The 15336-nt window shown below is 43.2% G+C and overlaps 1 protein-coding gene across 4 annotated transcripts in view; it reads left to right on the top strand.

Annotated features, from left to right (window-relative positions):
• TRIM2 (tripartite motif containing 2) overlaps positions 1-15336 on the top strand; it is a 50583-nt gene that overhangs the window by 2898 nt on the left and 32349 nt on the right. Inside the window, exon 1 of one of the 4 annotated variants that reach the window (XM_053403087.1) lies at positions 8156-8277. The exons of 2 other annotated variants lie outside the window; for them this stretch is intronic. The gene's annotated coding sequence lies outside the window, so the exon portion shown is untranslated. Of the gene's footprint in view, positions 1-8155; positions 8278-15336 lie in introns of those variants that run through there. One more of the 4 variants, XM_053403081.1, reaches the window with a different exon arrangement.

Below are 15336 nucleotides of genomic sequence, written 5' to 3'. Positions count from 1 at the left end.
TATCTAACATATAGTGGTTAAGAGCCAAAACGAAAGGCAATCTGTTCTCCCTTAAGAAAATCTGGTCCATTTGGTTCCTTTGGTTACTTAATTATGCAAAAACGGCACTTTGTGCATGTCCAGATGCAATCTGTTTTTAGTTCACTAGTTCCATTTAAGCAAATGTCAGGCTCAGAGTCCAGGCTGCAAATTGACCCTAATAGGGTCCTTGGCTGTTCACTTGCTCTTTGTAGTCTGGGGAGCCCCACCCACATCCCACCTTTGCCCAGCTGTGATCAGCCATCATCAGGGGACAGGAGAGCTGTTCTCATGCTGCTAATCAGGTATCTTTTGAACACCAGAAATGTTGTGGGAGGCTTTTGCTTTCAATCCTGCCAAAATCAGTGGGCAATGGGGAAAGATGGGTGTGGGTGGGTGGGAAGGTTGTGTGTGTGTGTGTGTGTGTGTGTGTGAGAGAGAGAGAGAGAGAGAGAGAGAGAGAGAGAGAGAGAGAGAGAGAGAGAGATGTGTGTGATGGCAGCACTCGTCACCAGTATTGGTGATACCCACAAGTATGTGGCATCCAAACACCCATTCACTGCTGGATATGGTCCTCAGGTTCAAAAAGGTTGCCCATCCCTGGCAAAAGCTTAGTGAAAAGTGCTACAAAATCTGGACTGTGATTCTGTTTTATTTATTTTTTGTTGAGTGCACGAAATGATGTCCTGTTTTTAAAATGCTTCTCTGAGACAGGGCTTTGCTTTTTGTCTCATGTGTTGAGCTGTTAGCTTTTGGACAATGACGTCTGAATCAAATCAGTTAAGCTCAGAGTTGGCCAAAAACATGGGGGGGGGGGGAGAGAGGAAACAGGAGAGGAAACAGGCCCCCTCCAGTCAAGGTGTGCAACAGTGTCCAAGGGAACACAGTGTTGGGAACACAGGAAGTGATCATCTACTGAGTTGGACGTTTGGTACAGCTAGGTCAGTATTGTCAACGCTGACTGGCAGCGATTCTCCAGGGGTTCAAGTGTGAATCTTTTCCATCTCTACCTGGAAAAACCAGAAATTGAACTGGGAACATTTTGCACGGGATAAAACCCTCTCTGTCACCTGCTGCTACCAGTCAGTCTTGAGAATACTGTGCTCGTTGAACCAATGTTCATCCTACGTTGACCTGAGACAGCATATCCCACAAGCACCTCCCTGTCCCACCCTGGCAGTCAGTACAGTAATAAATTAAATAATACTTTGTTGCACTTTCATGATACCCAAAATCTGATTGTTTGCTGCACTTTTACTACACTCCTTGGTATGTTACATTATGCACATAGATTCATAGAATTGTTGAATTGGGACCATGAGGGTCATCTAGTCCAACCCCCTGCAATTCAGGAATATTTCACCCACTCGAACTCATGACCCAAAAATGCTCTACTGACTGAGCTGTGTTCTGGTTGTTGTTTTTTAATATCACAGTAGTGGCGGTCTGTTGACCAATGCAAAAGGGCTTGGAGTATCTGTTCCTCTGCAATTGAACCAGCTTGAAACAAACAAACAAAAAAAACCCCTGAGAAGGGGAATGAAAAATGCTATGTCAGAATGAATTGTGAAAACTGGAAAGCCCTAGGTGGCCATGGATTTCAGACAGTTCTTTAGCCTACAGATAAAATTTAAATTAGTAATCAGTTACTGTCCAGGCACTAGGTAATTAGTAAGCAAAAGCTAACCAGTGATGCTTAAAACTGGTTAAGGACTTAAATGAAACAATGCCCAATATGGATTCACATGGACAGATTCCTTCTGTAACATATTCTAGAACTGCAAGCAAATTTCTGCCTTTGGGTACAGAAAATGGTTTCTTCTAAAGCAGAATTTGCCATCTTACACTTTCTAGCTCATTCTATTTATTTGCTGAGATGCGCAATGCCATTTAGTAAATAACCGCTGTTGCAGTTTGAAGATAGATTTAAAAAAATATGCTTTAAAGTCTATTAATAAAAGTCAAGATGATCAAAAGGCCATTTTAAAGCAGCAGGGTAAGGCATGTAGCATAGCTTCCTTGTGTAAGGCCAGCTGTGAACACCACTACATGGGCTTTATCAGCCATGAAACACAGTACTTAGGAATCAATAAGTATTGATGAGAAAAGAAGCAATTATTTACAGCGTAATTACAGAGATGCTGGTGGTAGTTCAGTTTAGTGCTGACCTTGACATTTTGGGCATGGAGGAAAATAAATAATTGCCTCTAACTCAGGGGTGGCTAATTCCCAAGAGACTGCAATCTACTCACAGAGTTAAAAACTGGCAGTGATCTATCCCTGTTTTCAGGGTTCAGGTCACAGTTGTTGAGCTTTTTTTAGGAAGGAGGAATGATCTACCGCAGTCGTCCAGTGATCTACCAGTAGATCACAATCTGCCTGTTGGACATGCCTGCTCTAATTCATCATGTCAACTGTGTTCTCCCTGAAAATGTGAACAGAAAGAAACTGCATTGAGGCAATGTTTCAAATAAAATTAAACATTTCCCCCCTCTTTTTACCAAGTATAGCTGTTCTTGTGGTGTTTTACTTAAGTATGGTATCTTTTGTTCTCTCGGTATATTGTGCAAGTTGCACTGCCATTCAAGTCTGCTATTGGAGTTGATGATGGCTTCGTTCAAACAGCACTTTATTCCTTTTTCACAATGTTTCTTTACATGATAATTTCCACGTTTAACATGCTCTTTCACATAACACAAATGCCACTTCTGAGAAACTGGTAGAATCTACCTGGAGTTTAGCACTAATTTCTGTGTTATTTGAAAGGTGGAAAATTGCAAGAGTTTTGCATTATAATTTGACCTAACAAAAATTTGGGCGTACGTGGAATACACTGTCTGATGATTCCTGCTTTGATCACTTCTCCCGTCAACTCCGGCCCAGCACAAACCTTGAAGACTTGGTTTGTTTGGTTTTTTGTCTGAATCTGAGATTGTAGTTTTTTCCTTCTGAAGTTCAGCAAGTCATGATTTGTTCTTGGCTTGGCCAGCAGATATCCATTCTGTTTGCCTCCAAAAACCCTCTGTAATTCAGGTGTGCAAGTCATCAAACTAGATTTTTATGTGGGACATTCCTGGTTAGATCATCCTGGTTCCCCTAAAGCCATGGAGAGGAGCCTGATTTGGATAGGAAGGAGAGTTTAACCCTTTGCAACTTCTAAAGTTTGACATCCTGGGAGAGACCAGGGTTCAAATCCCCACTCAACCATGAAGCTCATTGGGTCACCATATTTCAGACTGACCTACCTCACAGTATTTTTGTGAGGATAATATGGCGAGGGAGGGAGAGCTATGTACACTATCTTTATCTCTTTGAAAGAAAGGTGGGATGTAAAATGGGAAAAAACCCAAGCATAATTTTTCAAACTGCCCTTAGTTATTTCAGTTTATTTGCGTTTTCAAGGGAGCATTTGAAGCGTGTTTTCCATTTTTGTTGCCGTGTGTGCAAAGCATATATGCAAACACATTCTGCTGTTGTTGGCTTGCCTGCTTCCACCAAACACACACTGCAGTAATAAAATCTCAGTTGAGGAGAAATTGATAAAGAGCACAAACGGCACGTGGATGGTACCAGAAACTCCAGATGACATTTTGCAAAATATTTGCTGAAAGGTTTTATTGTTGTGGTTAACAATTGCTGGTCCTTAGACACGCCAAGCAATGATACACAGTGGTGTCTCTCTTTTCCCACACTTGGTGTGTCCAGTCTTTTCCATGGACACCATTTGTTTTCAATCAATTTAGCAATTATAATCAAGCAGAACACCCACCAGCAGACAGAATGAAATGCAGAATAATAGCTCTGCCTCTGTGTTGGGCATAACAGCCTTTCTGTAGGGAGCGGGGGTGGGGGGAGAGACATAAAATCTGACAAAAGTTTGAGTCTTGGAGATAAGATGTAGCACATTTGCAGCATAGTGTACAGGGAAACTTGAATTGCTTATGTAGTTAAACCTGTTGAATTAGAAGCCTGCCTGGAGCATCAGGCTCCTATCAGCACTGGGAATTTATGGGAATTGGGTTGAGTGATGAAAGGACATCTGATGTGCACAAACCATACAGCCCAGCTATACAGCAGCTACTGAAATGTTTGAATGCCACCAACTGATTGCACCAAATCACTTTCAGAAACTCTGGTTTTTACCTTGCTAGCCCAGAGATGTAGAACCTCAGACCCAGGGACCAAATGTGGCCCTCCAGACTTCTCTGTCAGGTCCCCAAAACACTCACCAGGCCAAACACCCTTTAATGGGTCCATGCCCCATTTTTGCATGACTGGAATGCAACCTTGAAATCTGATAGTTTCTCCTGATTGTCTGGATGAAGGATAGAAAGGGGCAGATGTAGAAACTCACCTGCTGTACAAAGGTAGATTTTATGTTTGTTGCTCCACCGCCTGTTGCCTCTGCCCACCCACCACTGATATGTATTTTCCACAGAAAATATCCCACTTCATATCTTTATTGGCAACAGTGAATAGATGCATGTTACAAATACAGTGTTAGGCAAGCTTGACAGTTCCAAAGTTTTTATCTTTATTAACTACAAGTAAAATAAGCATGCAAGATAAGATCGCTCTCTAGGGCATAAAAAAAAATTCTATTTTTTTCCTAATGCAAATTACTCTCTGCAAATTACTCCAATTTGCACTGGAGAATTTCCCAGAAAACCCACGTTACTGACGCAATTTTATAATAATGGCAAATATTTGCCAAATGCAAATATCTGTGCACCTCTTCTTTCCCAGTTAAGCTCTGAATATATACTGGTAGCCGCTGCTTAAACAGCTCACTGCTTTAATTGTAAACACTTCAAAGGAACATGTTTCTAAATTAAACATGTGAAAGATCTGTTCCCTTCTCCCCTAATAATTGGTGGTGTTTGGCTGATCATTGATAATAGTTTTGATTTATAATTTGATAGGCATGTTTCAAGATTATGAGAAGTGCATATAAGTATGAGAAAGTTAACCTAGGAAAAGGAAAGGCTTCTTTTAAATTTTAGTATGGACATTCTGAATGAAGAAATGGATCTTGTTTGTCAGTCCCCCAGAGCTTGTATTACTAGTGATCTCTGTTAATAACACGACAGCACCAGGGCTGGAAGCAAAACCCCTTTAAGATTCAGAACAAGGTCTTTCATAGGATTTTGACCCAATTATTGTTTGTTAGATCTGAAGGCCACCTTTTCCAAACAATTGTTCCATATAGCAGTATTGTATTTTCATAGTTCATCATCAGTCCAGGATTTCTGTGGTGCTACATCAGAGGTTGGCAGCCTAAGGCCCATGGGCCAATTCCGGCCCATGAGCTTCCTGGAACCAGCCCAGAGCCGTTCCATGTATTGGTGTGGGGATTCCATGCTTTCCCCCCTCGCCGCAGGGACCGACTTCCAGGTTGGAAGAGCCCCAGAAATAGCGTGTGTGCACGGGCGCTCCTCCATCCTGGAAGTGTGCTGGAAATAGCGTGTGCACATGTGTGCGGGTGCTCCTCATGGAAGAGCACTGAAAATAGCTTGAGTGCACGCACGGGCACACACAAGTGCACATGCTCTGGCCCACCAAGAGGTCTGCCGGGCAGTGGACCGGCCTAGCCTCAAAAAACGCTGTTGACCCCTGTGCTACATGGTAGTTTAAGAATGATTGTTGCATTTCCTGCATAGTGACACTGAACTTTCTTGGAAGTAGGTACCATTATGTTCAACGTGACTTACCTGCATGAGTAAGTGTGCAGTCTAAAGTAGTGTTTCCCAACCAGGAACCATATGGCCTCCCCCGCCCACCAGCACAGCCATAGATATTCCCACACCCATGTTTCTGCCATTGAATTATACAGTGGTACCTCGGGTTAAGAACTTAATTCGTTCCGGAGGTCCGTTCTTAACCTGAAGCACCACTTTAGCTAATGGGCCTCCCGCTGCCGCCGCTCTGCCACTGCACGATTTCTGTTCTCATCCTGAAGCAAAGTTCTTAACCTGAGGTACTATTTCTGGGTTAGCGGAGTCTGTAACCTGAAGCGTCTGTAACCCGAGGTACCACTGTACTTTCACTTAGACTAATGCCATCATCTTTTTAATACCTTATAAGTCAAAGGCAATACTGTAGTTTACTAGTTTGCATTGCAGTAAAGCTTCAGGTTAAACCATGGTATGCAGTATTAATGTAGTAGCAGACCTGATGCTAGCAACTGGGCAACTAACCAAGTATCCACTCAATCCTGGCAAGGGGTCCAGATTCCTATAATCCTCCTCCTGCTGCTGCTGCTGTTCTGTAGCAGACTAGTATTGAAGATGCATAGTTCTGTATGAACAGAAAGACTAGAGGACAGCATGTGGAGAATCTGGAAATTAAAGAATACTCATCATTTCGATGATCTAAAAACTTGATTGGACAGTGTCTACAGCAAAAGATTGGCTCTTAATGGCCCTTGAAGTTACATGCATGGACAACCCTATGGATTGTCGTGGCTTTTATGATCAAATGTATGCTGTGTCCTTTGTAAATGGTATAGAAATTCGTATTAGCATTATTTAAAATGCTCTGCAAAAATACAGGAACCACATGCCAAGGAAAACAGTAGCTGCTGAAGTTTCTGCTTGCCTTGTGGTGTTGGGATCCCTGCCAGAATTCAAGATGGCATACTTGCTTCCTTAAGGCATTCTGACCAGGAAAATATTATTAGGATCATGTCTGTTAAAATAATATGCATCACTTCAGTGTTCAAATTGCTTCACATGCATACTACAACAGTCCTGAGAGGCAGGTCAGGAATATGACCTCCATATGGTTTAAGGCCACCTTGTGAATTTGTGATATGACATGAAATCTGAACCTGCAGCCCCCTGGATCACAGTTCATTCTTATCCACTTCACTGAAAGCAGCTGTGTAGAAGGCTCCTATACAGATTTCAAGGCTGGTTCTATACTTGGTCTGTACTTGTTCCTTTCCCTCCGCTCTCACCATGTATTTAAGACACTTATTTTCATCCCTTTTCACAAGGACCTCAGCCTGGTATAGAATCACAGACACAGGTGGCACTGTGGTCTAAACCACTGAACCTCTTGGGCTTGCTGATCAGAAGGTTGGTGGTTTGAATCCCTACGACGGAGTGAGCTCCCATTGCTCTGTCTCAGCTCCTGCCAACTTAGCAGTTCAAAAGCACACCAGTGCGAGTAGATAAATAGGTACTGCTGTGGTGGGAAGGTAAACAGCGTTTCTGTGCTCTCTGGTTTCTGTCATGGTGTTCTCTTGCACCAGAAGTGGTTTAGTCATGCTGGCCACATGACTTGGAAAGCTGGCTGTGGACAAACACCAGCTCCCTCGGCCTGAAAGCAAGATGAGCGCTGCAACCTCATAGTTGCCTTTGACTGGACTTAACCATCCAGGGGTCCTTTACCTTTACATAGAATCACAGAACTGTAGAATCGGAAGGGACCACATCTAGTCCAACCCCCTGCAGTGCAGGAATCAGTCACCCAAAGTGGAGCTCAGACCCACAACCCTGAGATTAAGGGTCCATTTTCACTCCCTTTTTATTCTCACAACAGCCCTTTGAGGTAGGCTGGGCTGGCATGCCTGGCATGCTCTGGTCCATGGGGTCACAAAGAGCCAGACATGACTAAACGACTAAACAACAACAACAACAACAGACTGAGAAATAATGACAAGCCGAAAGGTTATGACTTTTGTAGGGAAATGAACCCAAGATCGTCTTGGTGGTCCTATATCATGCGGCTTTTAGTGCAAGATAAATTTCTCCAAAATTTTGCTCCGTGTATGTGTGTGTGTCTGTTTATTTAACATAAAAGCAGGACCAAACTAAACAATATGTGGTGGCTTGTGAGCTTTCAGCACACACAGCAAACATGTGCTTTTTCCTGGAGTGCCTTATTGATACATATTTTCCCCTGGTCTAAGCATTCCTCCCCGCCTGCCCTGTTCAGCTGTGAGCACTCCCAGTACAGTTAGTTTTTCCTTGTCAGCTTTTCTCACTGCCCCACTCTCCTCTTTAAGAATGAAACACAATATCTTAACCAAACAGATACCGAAGAGGCTCATCATTGGCTGGCACTGTCCCCTGATAGCACGGGTCCCGCCTCTTTGGTTGTGCTGACAAGCTGTTTATGTTTTTGCAAGGCCACCCTTTAACTCAGCCTCCTGGTGGTTATAATGGGACCAATTGTCTGAATGCTGCAGGGAGCAGGCTCCTCTCTTCGAAAGAGGCTGCATTTCAGTGCCTGGAAGGACATAATGGAACGCCTGTAAGTAAGCTCCTAACTGTCCCACCTTTTAGAGGAAAATATATATCCTAGGATTACAGAAAATCCTTATTTAGTACAGTTCTTGTGTTTATGATTCAAAAAAGTATTGTGTGTGTGCGTGTGTATTTGGGAAGGAAGGTTGAATCTTTTGAACAGCAGCTACTTTGTATTCAGCGACATGCTTCTGAGGACTCCTCTATTCATACCTCGAATGAGAGTGAGATCATCCTGGAGAGGAACAGAAACAGATGGAACAACTTGCGGGATAAGGTTAACCAGACAAACTTGTTGAAGAAGATCTTTTAAGACTTTTTTTAAGAAGCATAACTATGACTTGATTCTCCTCTAAGTGCTTCTTATTAAAACATATATTAAGCTGCAGAAATTCATCCGAAAGTAGACAAGATGTGAGGTGAGGGGTGGGATATTGAACACCCTTCTTTGAAAACAATGTTTTTTAGAAAGAGGCATGCTGTAGGGTAGAACACAATGCTTCAGAAAAGTGCTGTTGGTTCTCCAAGATGTATTTCTAGGAATAAATAGGTTGTGCTCTGCGGTGTCTGAATAACTGGTCTGCCTAATCAGCTGAAGCATTTTCAGGCTCACAGAATGGAAGAATGAATTAAACACCCCAGCCTCCATGGACAAGTTACGGAACAAATTTTAGCCTCTAGGTAAAATGGTAGAATTAATCAAAAACTTTAAATAAGTTATTGTATAGGCATGAAGTACTTCTAAAGAGGAGCCTCAAAACCCAATGCTGTAATGGTAAACTTCACTATATTACCACCAGTATCAGTTGTGATAGCTGATTTTAGCACAGTGTCACTCAATTCCTGAATCATAAAGACCCCGTTTTCTAAATAGAGAAGATAAAGAGATAGCACGTAAACTATGTCTCCTAGGCTGCAAGGGATGTAATTAACTTTTATAACTTCAACAACTGATATCTTGCCTTGCCTTTCGTTTAATTGCAAAATTCCTCCCAACAGTCTCTTCTAATAAGGAGTAAATTTCCTGAGGGAGTTTGCTTTGGTTAAAAGAACTACCCAAACATCATAAAGCGATCAGACATGCAAAATATCAGGTGAAGCCACCAAGAAAGCAGACTCTTCTTGTTCTGGCAGTTCCCTGCGCTTTTAACAGCTGCTTTACAGGCTAACATTTAATAGCTGCAGCTTTCCAAGTGATGAGTGAAACATCACCTGTTGAATTTCCATCAGCCACTGAAGGTGTTAGAATAACAATAGTCTTGCTAGGAAAAGAAATGGAAGAGCTCTCTAGAGAAATCTTAAGCATCCTTGCATTTCAATTTCATAATATTTTATGTAGTATCTAATATGTCAGATGCTACTTAGAAAGAGAAAGTCCTTATTGAAAACACACTACAGTGGTACCTCGGGTTACATAAGCTTCAGCTTACAGATGCTTCAGGTTACAGACTCTGCTAACCCAGAAATAGTACCTCGGGTTAAGGACTGTGCTTCAGGATGAGAACAGAAATCGTGCTCCAGCGGTGCGGCAGCAGCAGGAGGCCCCATTAGCTAAAGTGGTGCTTCAGGTTAAGAACAGTTTCAGGTTAAGAACAGACCTCCGGAACGAATTAAGTACTTAACCCGAGTTACCAGTATAATCACTTTTGCTTATGTTTTGAGGTATCTCCCAAAAGAAGGCTCTGGTTGTAACTTACTTGCAAAGGTAATATTAGTCCAATATTTGCTGGAATATTTTGGAATAGCTATTGGAATATTTAATACATGTTACAATATTTTTCCTCCAAAAAACATATTACCATAAGTTACATATATTTCCCAGGTTGCTTTCCCTCTGGAGCAAGAATGGGCATTCTGCAGCCCTCCAGATGTTGCTGGACTCAATTCTCATTATGCTTGACCACCGTAGGCTGATGGGAGCTGGGGTCCAACAACAGCTGTAGAGCCACATGTTTCTGATCCTAATCTAGTCCTGCTGTCTTTGCCAGTTGAACCGGAGCTTTCTCTGTCTGCCATCTGTAACTGCGGCAGCTACTACAACATGTATTTAAACATTTATACTGACAAGAATGGAGACAGACCTAGGGAAAGAGAATCTGATAAGGATCGTTTCAAAATTCATTGGCAGCAATCCTATTAGTTAGCACACCATCAAATAAACCTGTACACTTTTCTGTTCTTAAATAAATGAACATCTTTTTTTAGTATCTTTTAGCCTGGAATGTCAACATTGTTAATAGAAAGTGGCTATCATAATTTAGTGGGACGCGGGTGGCACTGTGGGTTAAACCACAGAGCCTAGGACTTGCCGATCAGAAGGTCGGCTGTTCGAATCCCCACGACGGGGTGAGCTCCCGTTGCTCGGTCCCTGCTCCTGCCAACCTAGCAGTTCAAAAGCACATCAAAGTGCAAGTAGATAAATAGGTACCGCTCCAGCGGGAAGGTAAACGGCGTTTCCGTGCGCCGCTCTGGTTTGCCAGAAGCAGCTTAGTCATGCTCTCCACATGACCTGGAAGCTGTACGCCGGCTCCTTCGGCCAATAAAATGAGATGAGAGCCGCAACCCCAGAGTCGGCCACGACTGGACCTAATGGTCAGGGGTCCCTTTACCTTTACTATCACAATTTAGTACATGTGGTAAATGCAAAAATGGGTCTATATATCACCTGGGAAATTTGCCTAAAGCACACCTCTCTCTCTCTCTGCTAATCTGATAGAAGGTCCTAAAGCAGGGGTAGGCAATGTGATGCCTTCTAGATGTTTTGGACAACAGTTCCCACCTTTGCTGACTTTTGGCCGCAGTGGCAGAGGCTGACGGGAATTTGGGTCCAAAGTATCTGAAGGGCACCTAGGCACCCCTGTCCTGAAGCTTTGGAGGAAAATGTCAACTTTTCCATCTCCTGCAATTCTCTGTGTCAACTCTGCAGCACTGGCACCAAAGTGTTGTCTAGTTTTCTGGGTTCCCAGTGTCAGTGTGAGGGTGTGCTGGGTGGAAAGTACTTTCCTTAGTCAAAAGGAGTACCCTTTTAAAGATGTTCTCTGTGGTGTCTGTCGGGAGTAAGTCAGCCAAGTGGATTTGCCCCTTAATGCTGCTTTCACTGTTATCTTGATTATAATCCTTTTGGCCTGTGGAGACATGTGTGGTTTTAACTATGGAAAGGCGGCATACTAATAAAATGATGATGACGAGTTGGGATGAAAATCCTTCCCAAATTAGCCTCCGAAGCTGCTGCATCATGCCCAGATGGAGGTCAGAAAAGCAAGCCCATTTCCTTTACAGTGGTGCCTCGCAAGACGAAATTAATTCGTTCCGCAAGTTTTTTCTTCTTGCGAGTTTTTCGTCTTGCGAAGCACGGTTTCCCATAGGAATGCATTGAAAATCAATTAATGCGTTCCTATGGAGACCGCTTGCCAGGCTGGCGGTGCGGAGAAGAGCTTTTCTCCCCACCGCAAGCCTTCAGGACAGGTACGGGAACAGAGGGGAAGGCGCGCAACGCTTCTCCTCTGTTCCCGGGGCTTGCGGTGGGAGGAGGGTTTTTCCTCCCCACCGCCAACATTCAGAACAGCATTCTGAATGTTGGCGGTGGGAAGGAAAACCCTCCTCCCACCGCAAGTCTTCAGGACAGCCATCCGAAGGCTGGCGCGGGGAGAAGGTCTCTCCGCCCCACCGCCAACCTTCGGAGCAGCCTTCCGAAGCCTGGCGGCGGGAGGAGGTCTCTCCGCCCCACCGCCAGCCTTCGGAGGAGGTCCGAGGACAGTGGGGAAGATGCGCTGCGCTTCCCCGCTGTCCCGGAGATTTCCCTATGGGCTTTCGTCTTGCGAAGGAAGCCCATAGGGAAATTCGTTTTGCGAAGCGCCTCCAGAACGGAAAACCCTTTCGTCTAGCGGGTTTTTTGTCTTGCGAGGCGTTCGTCTTGTGGGGCACCACTGTATATCCTTTTCTTGAAGTCATGGCTGCTTTCAGCAAGCTTTTGTTGTACATACTGTAATCAGAAACTGCTAGTGGCTCATATAACCACACACACACACACACACACACACACACACACACACACACACTTCATTCCTTAGAATAGGATGTACTAAGAGTGATCCTCTGATCTAACCCAACATCTGTAGTTTGACATCTTCCAGGTATCCAAACAGAACTCTGAACGGTCTTATCAATGTGAATGACCTATAACCCGACTTCTAAGTTATGGCTACCCTGTCAAGGATGAGCTGGCAGCGCAGGGAGGAATGCCTTTATCCTTACCCTTCCTTCCTTCTTTATATTTTCTCCTGTCCTTTTCTCTGCTTCTTGGTGATATTTAGGGTTGGCAAGAGAGATTTTCTTTCACTAGAATAATCTGCCGTTGTGTGAGCTATATTTAGAATAGTGTTAAAGGCATAAAAGAGTATAGCTAAAAAATAATTTTAAAAAACTTGATTATGTCTGGGCACATAGTTAAGAACGTGCCTACCCAGTCTTTGTTGACTATCAACTGATGATGTGTGATAAGACTCTCATAAATCAGACATCATCTTGGAGGGCTTCCATATTGCCTCATAATATCTTGAAGACAGTACTTTTCAATGAAAGCACTTCCTGTGTTCAGACAATGAAGCTGCAATTCTGTACACAGGTTCTTAGGTGGAAGACTCACAGAACTAAATGGCTTACTTTTGAGTAAATGTCTAGTGGATGGTGCTGTAAGAGTAATGGTGTGATGGGGTGCTATTTATGTGCATGTGTGAATTGGGCTCTTCAGATGAAAAATAGGAAAGCATGGCAAATAACAAGGGTAACTCTTATGACTCGTGGTTTGAGTATATAAAGTTAGGAAAAGCTAATCCTGGCCTCACTCAGAACTGCGCTGAGGGTGTGTGCAAGGAATAAACTGAGATTGCAAAGCCATTGTTTGCTTCCAGTTTCACTACTGCACTCAGATGACAGATAATGCGCTAATTTGGTGCTGTAGAGTTAAATCGGGAGGGGTTGGAATGCAAACTAATCTGATGGGCTTTGAGCTACAGTTGCTGATTTGAGCCGGGCCACCTGTGTTTGTTCTGCCAGTCCGTGATCTGCGGTTTGGGCTAGCAGATGGCAGCACAAAGATCTGCACGAAGCCCCTGTCTGGCTTGAAAGTGGGCATGCTTCACTTTCAGTGTCTGTGTGTGTCTTATTTGGTCGCTTTCTGCACATCTGCATGCAAATCTCCATGTAGAAACTGACTGAACTGTGTCAAAATTCTGCACAATTATGTTGGGTCTGCATGTGCCAGGCCAGCTGGAAGGAATAATATTGTGACAGGGCTGCCTGTGACAGTCCTAACGCCCCACCTGGGTCAGCTGGTGTCATTGCAGTGAATTGTATGATCTGCAGCTAGGGGGATGTGGTGTTTGCAAGCTTCACTCTCTCCTCTGTGATTACATCAGACTATGAATCAGGTCAGCTGGAGCCGGGCTGGAGGGTGTGCAGGATTTAGCTTTCTGAGTAAGCTTCTGTCATCCTGGCATTTTGACCAGTTTGAAACGTGGTGTGTAGGCCATGCACTTGATCCCTCTCGGCATGAATTTCATTTGTTCTTCCAGTTCCCTCCCGCCCCTCCCCAAGCATGGTTTGCCAGGCATAGAGACTTGCATACTGATACAAAACTGGAGACAGGCCGTGGATCTGTATTGGGTCTGGTTGTAGGAGTATATTCATTGGCACTGGTGAGATCTAATGCTGCTTTCAAGGTGCACTGCTGAAATTCTAAAATATATTTCCCTGGCAGTCAGCTAAACATGCAATCTTCTTTTTGAAACAATGTGGTTTTCTTTTTAAAGAAATGCAGGTTTGAAACGGACATGTACTAAAACTTGTGAAATTCTACTGACAACCGGATAGAATGTGCCTTTGTGTTCCTGATAGTTCACGAATAACTGGTGTGTGAATGGTCTTGATGTTTAACACAATAAATTCTACCCCTAGAAGAACTCTGAGTAAATAAGTTTTAACCATATTGTTTGATTTTTCTCCTTTTCCGTTTTCACTACATCACTGGTGCACGTCAAAAGTGGTGGCAGCCTTTTAATTTGTAGAATTTTGAGATAATGTCGTAACATTCTGTATATCCCACCATGGAATAGTGGAGCAATGGTATCTGGAAGGAAGTTCTTACTGGGTTGTTGTTTTTTTACTGGTTAAGTTTTACTACAACTCCTTGCATTAATTTTCATTACAAAGCTTCTGTTGAAGTGTTAGAAATCTCAGCAGAAGTGTGTTCTTAACAGCAATTCTGCTGTGTTGATACAGGAGTGTGAAAGATGAGGGAGGGAGGGAGGGAGGGAGGGAGGGGGAGGGAGGGAGGGAGGGGGAAGGAGCACAGTGCCCCTCCCCCCAAGTTTGTTTTGGGAGGAGAGGGTGTTGGCTGTGTGTGAGGTCAACAGCTGGCATTTTGATAGCTTTCTGCCTGCAGAACATCTATTTTAGAATTTCAGTCATTGCAGTTGGAGAGTACAGAATACCAGCTTGACAGTTACAAAAAGGAAAAAGGACTTTTGCCCAGTTCTGTATGTCAGGAGTTGTCCGGCTGTCGGAAGAGATTGTGGGATGCTCTGTAAGCTGGAAGAGCCATGAGAAAGAAAACAAATATTTCCTGATTTTTATTTATTTATTTTTTTTAAAATCCTGGCTCAATGCCAGGCTTCTTGCTTGTGAAATGTGGAAAAGTGTCTTTATTAGAAGAGGAATGTAGTCAAATTTTCCAGGAGAAAAAACATAATTGCTTTTAAACAACTCTTTTAAAGTTGGTTCATCATTTCTTGTTTCCTGTTGTGCGTGTTTTTAAACCAAACCCAAGTGTGGTAACCCCCTTCTATTTCTTTTGGTGGAAAGAAGATGTTCAACAGATAAGGTAAGTCAGCAAACTGGAAGTGCAAGATTTTTTATTTTTTTAAAAAAAAAAGTTTATTGCATTTTAAATGTTAGGAAATGATTCCATGTCTGCTGAGTGTGGAAGTAGTGACTTTATTTAAAGGTGTTTGATCTGCTTTTGTCTTTGTACAGTTATTCAATAACACCTTATTACTTAGGCTAGGTG

This window comes from Podarcis raffonei, chromosome 9 (assembly GCF_027172205.1).
Source record: "Podarcis raffonei isolate rPodRaf1 chromosome 9, rPodRaf1.pri, whole genome shotgun sequence".
Lineage (NCBI taxonomy): Eukaryota > Metazoa > Chordata > Lepidosauria > Squamata > Lacertidae > Podarcis > Podarcis raffonei.
The sequence above is the reverse complement of the archived record's forward strand: the minus strand, read 5'-3'. Positions and strand labels throughout refer to the sequence as shown.